At 35.4% G+C, this 6,733-nt stretch overlaps 1 pseudogene; it reads left to right on the forward strand.

Moving 5' to 3' along the window:
• The first annotated feature begins 339 nt into the window (after positions 1-339).
• Positions 340-6,733, forward strand: part of LOC111375948 — a 13,815-nt pseudogene continuing 7,421 nt past the window's right edge.

Raw genomic sequence — 6,733 nt, forward strand, 5'->3', positions numbered from 1 at the left:
CATCAAAACATGACTCAACCCAACATTGACATGACTAAGTTGAAAAATCTTGACATAGTTAGGAGATGAACACGGACAAACTACTTGACCTTATACATAGTGATTGTGAGTCGAGACAAGCTCAAAATTCATTTATAAGTTATGTCATGTGTTCATCACTCGATATCAAATAGCCAAGAGAAAATGATGATATTCGTATGTTGTTGTGTACAAATTGTGTATGGATTATATTAAATGATTTTATTTTTTTGGTTCTTTTTTGTCTCTCTCTTTTCTCCGCGTCATCAATCCTTATATGGTGATGTATAAATAGTATATGTCCAAAAGAAAACCAATTAATGGACGCGCAACAGCCAAGTGAAAAACAGGTTACGTTCACCGGTCGGCAGGGAAAATCTACAAACTACGGGATTCACATATTGGTTAATCTGTTCGCCTAACACTCTCCCTTAAGACAACCACGACCTAAATTCCGCCCACCGCCCACCGCTTTGCCCTTTTCAACAAATTCAGCTCACGACATTGCGACTCCGTATTCAAATTTTTTTTTCCCAGATTGCCGGAAAAAAAGACCCACGATCGGAAGTTTATATACGGGTCCACTCGCAGCAAGGGGCCAATACAATCCATCCAATGGAAACGGATACGCTGCCAGTCACCACCACTTTCGCCGCCCCAAGTCCTAATATTGTTGCTTACAGAGAAGTAAAGCATTTCAAGAAATGAGTGACCTGGTTGATACCTTCCTTTGTTGTCCTCAATACAGTAATGTTTGTTATAACCATGTATGTTAATAATTGTCCCAAGAATTCGGTATCTCGCGTTGTTGGGTTTTTGGGGAGATTCTCCTTTCAGCCCTTCAAAGAAAATCCTCTCCTTGGCCCTTCCTCATCTGCATAAGCCTCTTTTTGCTTCTTTATTTTGTTTTTGAAGTTTCAAGTTGCCTTGGTTTGTACCCTTTTGTTATTAGGACTTTTTAATGAACTTTTGGGGAATGTTTTAGGCTGGTGAATGTTTTAAGCACTACTAAGTACTACTGAAATTTTGTCGCGAAACAATCTACAGGATTGAGAATATTAAGTTTTTGGATTTATTTTAACTTACTGTGCAAATGTAATGTAATTTTGTAATACCACTGGTATTTTGCCAAATCGATATCAGCAAGGATATGAGTTTGAGTTGAATAGAGAGGTGAAACAAGATTTATGCAGTTAGGCAGAAAATGAATAATAGTTGTAATGATCTCAGTTGAGCTGAGTGATGATTGATGCATCCTCTCGTACTTCCTGTTTGTATATGCTGCTGGTAATAAACATTTGTCTAACTAGATTTAAATGGATAGTAGCAGCAATTTAATATTGTGCACACTGAAAGCATCAAAAGTATTAGAAGAGAGGAATTAAATGGCGAAATTCTTGAAGTTGATTCCTGAATCAAGTATGCTTATATGGTACCAAACATTTGTTTAACTAGGTTTAAATGGACTAGAGAGAGAAGCGGTTATATATTTTTCACATTGAAGGCATCAAAATTATCAGGAGAGAGGCATTAACGAAGACATCAAAGGGTGAAATTAAACTAGAAGAGAAGGGTGGTATGGAAAATTTGGTATGTGTGTCAAACATGTTAGGATTATTTACGTAGTGGAATCTACCTTAGTTTGTTCATTTTTATACGAGGTGGACCACTCATGTTTATGTCTATATAACCCTAAGGAATAGCTCAATCGTCTCTTAATAGTCACCGGTTTGAGTTTCCTCATGGCCACTAAGGTGAGTACCCAGTGCCCCGTGGGATTAGGCTTGGTGCGCGTAAGCTGGTCCAGACACCCACAGTCAACCAAAAAAAAAAAAAGTTTATGTCTATGTTGTTGATGAACTTTTTACATCTGATTTAACTCTTTATTTGAGTATGTATTGCACAGTTTACTACCATGTTGAAGATAAGTGCGTCCTAGGTTAATGAAGTAGAGCTACTTTTTGGTTTTAAATATTTTAGATGATCTACGACCATAAATTGCTATTTGTGCAAGATGGAATGATTCTGCGAATTTCTTCTAAAACACAATTCACCCTCTTTTTTTAGGTTAGAGAAGATGGGTGCTTTAGATGTGAGCAAAGTGGTCCACAAATATGAAGGATGGCGCCTCATCACTTGTATGTGGTTACATGGTGAAGTTTCTCATTTACTAGCCAACATGCGGAGCCTGTTAGTTATTGGCATTCGGCTTGAGCAAGAATTTGGGTTTGGTATGTAACTTGCTGCACGGTCCTGAATTTCAAATATATCATGCACTTTATTCTAACAATATATTTATATAACTTTGCATTACTTTAGCTAGAATAATTACTATTGATTTACACATAAATGCATATTATGATCATTAATGCAAAGGTTAGTGCTAAATGGCTTATAACCAATAGTGCTTATGGACTATGCCATCTGGAATGTTTGTATTACCTTGTAGGCCCTCTTTAGCTTAACCTTGTACTTTTTTACTGGGGGAAAAATGTAGCCCTATTACCTATCAAAAAGAAAAATGTAGCCCTATTGTCTATTAAGTTGAGAACACTGACACTATCATTCTGTTTAAGGCGGCTAAGGTCATATTAGTTCAGTATAAATCTATTATGCATTAGATTTATTTTAATTATCATTTATTTCATCCAGTATGAACGAAGCTCACAGAGGAGCGTGATGAAAAGAGCATCATCAATGATCGACTTTATAACGTTTGATTTGAGTTAACATTATTATATCGGTGATCAATAGTTCGTGGACAAGTATTGTCTTCTTTCATTTCTTTAAATGTGTTTGGTACTCGATGTCAATATGGGCAATATACGTGTATTTGTGTGTACGTTGTATGTATGTTTATTTCCAGGTAATTCATCGAGCCGCTTCCAACTATAGGAAGATAATATTTGACTGCCATTTTGTATTTTCTAGTTTCGGTTCACAAGGATCGGAAAGGAGAAAAATAATTTCAATTGAATCTAGGCACAACCCTATTAGTCAGTTCAACATTCCCCTAGTGAATGTAGGTAGAAATTCTGCCCTTCCTTTTCAGGTCCTCTTTCTCCTCTACAACTGTACATGCATACATGAGTAAGCCTCTCTACATCTGTCCTTCACCTCCACCATTTTGACCATTGCCCCTACCACCACCACCACTATATTTCCTTCCGATCCTTCCACTTCACTTCCTCATCTATCTCCAGCCACCTTGTTTATTAGACTTATTAGAACTCTTACCTGCAGCTCATTTGAAGACTTTACAACCAGGCCACTCTTCTTGTCTACCTCATTCCTTACCCCTAACCACTACCACTTAATACATGGTGTCAAGTTTCTTGCCTGCATGGGAAAATAATTAATATCCAACCAAAATGAGGGATGAAAATTGTTTGTTGGGTTATTGCATAATTATATAACTTGATGGCATCTTGTTATATTCATTATTTTTTAGTTTGAGTTGGATAAATTAAGGGTGATGGCATAGTCACAATTGAGGATCACGTTGTCCTAAATAGTAATGATTTAGGAATTTAGGTTCGATTATGAATTAGGAAAAGGGGACTAATAGAGGATATAAAACATAAGACTAAAAGGTGAAATTCACAGACGCTTCTTGTTTGTGTTGTGGTACCTACAGTTTGCAGACATTGAATTTGTGAATAATCAGACTTTTTGAGTATTGTATTGTTAGTACATTTAGTTCTTGGGAGTATTGTTTTGGTAATAAAATCATTTTTCAAACTAGGATTTCATAGAACCTCCTCTAACTCTACCTCTGTTTAGGGTTCCTTGAGAGAACCCTAGAAACTTTGGGGATTAGGGCTTCGGTTCAAGAAACATGTAATCTTCAAAAATTGTTTTTTAAAAATTCTCACTGTGTGGATAATAAAACCAAAAATTATATTTTCATAGTTAAATTCTTGTACATTCTGTGTGAATTGTACTAATACTCAAATTGATCTTCTCAGGTGTTGAACTGCCTAAGAATAATTGCTTCAAAAGTACATACATTGTATTTACAATTTTTTGGTAGCTTACTGTGTGTAAGTTTATGTGATTAAATTAATTGCATGCTTAGTGATATGTACATTGAATGTGTCTTAATTTGGTCGATATACTTCTGTACACATCACACTTAAGCACAATCTATACATAATCTGAAATTGGAATAATAAGACAATGATCTTTGTGACATACTGTTGACTAAATTACTACTGTGATATATCTGTTTTATCATACTTGTGAACAATTTCACACTATTGCACACCATTAACTCTAAGGTAGATGTCCAAATTTGGGATGGCAAAGGAGACTTTAGTCTTTGGTATCAAAAAATAAAAACACTCATGTTACAATTAAAATGTGCTAAGGCTATTGATGAATCTTGGCCAGAAACCTTATCTGAAGCTAGGAAAACTGAACAAGATGAACTAGCTTGGAGCACTTTGTTTCTACACTTATCTGATACTGTGATTAGGAAAGTAGGAGAAACTAAAACTGCTGTAGAATTGTGGACTGCCTTAGAAAAACACTACCTCACTAAGACTGTACCAAATAAATGTTTTCTTTGGAGATAGTTCTTTAGTCTTAAGTCTGATCCTAATCTTGATACGGGAGATAATATGGATAGGTTTAATAGGATCACACAAGACTTAGCAAACTGTGATGAGAAAATTTTTGATGAATAGAAGGTAGTTGGCCTACTTAATGCTCTAGGAGATAAATATAAAGACATAAGAAATGCTCTAGATTATGGTAGGAGTGATCTCACTGTTGAAATAATTCACAGTTCTCTTCTAAATAAAGAACTTGAATTAAAATCTAAACACAAAGAAGTGTTCCATGTTGAGGGTGTGTCATCAAATCAAAAACCACATGTTAAAGGAGTAAGTAACTTCAGTCATTCCAATTTTAACAAGAATAAAAATTTTAACAAAATGCAATGGAATAACACCAAAGGAAAAGGCAAGAAACCAAATAAAGGAAAAACGAACAGCAACAGTAACAGAAAATGTTTTTACTGTGGAAAAACAGGCCACTTTATTAAAGGTTGTTTTAAAAAGGCAAATGACCAAAAGAATGGATCTAACACTGAAAATGCTTCTTTAGCAGCTGCTGCTAATTATAAAGAAGCAAGAGCAAATATTGGAATTGCCTATGTGTCTCTATCTGAAAACACTGATCAGGACTGGTCCTGGATTCAAGTTGTTCCTTTCATATGACACCCAATATTGGCTGCATTTCTGACTTTTGTAGTCTGGATGGAGGATTTGTAAAACTTGGGAATAATGAGTCATGCCAAGTGAAGGGAACTGAAAATGTGTTGTTGAAATTTAAAAATGGTCATCACATGTTAAAACATACAAGATATGTACCAGCACTTACAAGAAATCTCATATCCCTAGAAGTTCTTGATTATGAAAATTACCAAATTGGTATTAAAATTGGCTTTATAAATATAACAAGAAATCAAGAACTTATTGTTAGTTCACCTAAGTTTAATGGAATTTATGTAATAGGTGCTAAAATAATTTCACCTAAAAATTCTGTGAATTCTGTCACACATCTCGATAAATCAGAACTGTGGCATAAAAGATTTGGCCACTTAAGTGAAAAAGGTTTAAAAACAGTATCATATCAAGGGGCATTTGGGAAGGATAGTGTTCAAAAATTGACTTTTTGTGAACACTGTATCATGGAAAAACAAGTCAGACTGCCTTTGAAGGTAGGGTTGCACAAATCCCAAGATGTCTTTGAACACGTACATTCTGATTTGTGGGGGCCTTTACCTGTTCCTACTGTATCTGGTTACAGATATTATCTTCTTACAATTGATGACTATTCAAGAAAAACATGGATTTTCTTACTAAAATCTAAATCTGATACCTTTGCAGTTTTCAAAGAATGGAATGTACTAATTGAAAATCAGATTGGTAAGAAGATAAAAATTTTAAGAATTGACAATGGGCTTGAATTTTACAATACCGAATTTGATCAATATTGCAGTAAACAAGGGATAATGAGATATAAAACTGTGAGCTATACCCCCACAACAAAATGGGGTTGCCGAGAGGTTAAATAGAACAATTCTTGAAAGGACCAAATGTATGTTAATTAGTTCTAGCCTTCCAAAAATTTTCTGGGGTGAGGCTGTAAAAATAGCCTGTTATTTTATCAATAGATGTCCTTCCAGCTTTCTAAATAATAGAATTCCCGAACAAATATGTATGTTTCAATGCCAGACTATTCTCACCTAAGAACCTTTGGATGTACAGCTTATGCACATCATACTGAGTCAAAACTGGACCCTAGATCATTGAAGGGTGTGTTCTTAGGATATGGAGAAGGTGTTAAAGGCTATAGACTGTGGTTAAGAGATGTGAGGGGTTATAAGGTGATAACAAGCATATCTGTTATCTTTAATGAAGATGATTTCCCTTGTCTTAGTGACAAATCTGATGAAAAATTGGGAAAGGATAGACTTTATTATCACAGAAATTAATTTTGATAGCCAAAATACTGATGACTAGGCTCAGTTTGAGGTGGAGCCACATCAGGTAGAACCACAGAATGTCTCTGATGTTGAAATATTGGAAGATGAACAGCATCTGGAGCCTGCACATGACCTGCAGGGCTACCAGCTTGCTAGAGACAGAGAAAGGAGGCAAATAAGACCTCCTTCCAGGTATCAGTATGCTGATTTTGCATCTGATCA

The sequence above is a fragment of the Olea europaea genome, unplaced genomic scaffold (genome assembly GCF_002742605.1).
Source record: "Olea europaea var. sylvestris unplaced genomic scaffold, O_europaea_v1 scaffold1433, whole genome shotgun sequence".
Lineage (NCBI taxonomy): Eukaryota > Viridiplantae > Streptophyta > Magnoliopsida > Lamiales > Oleaceae > Olea > Olea europaea.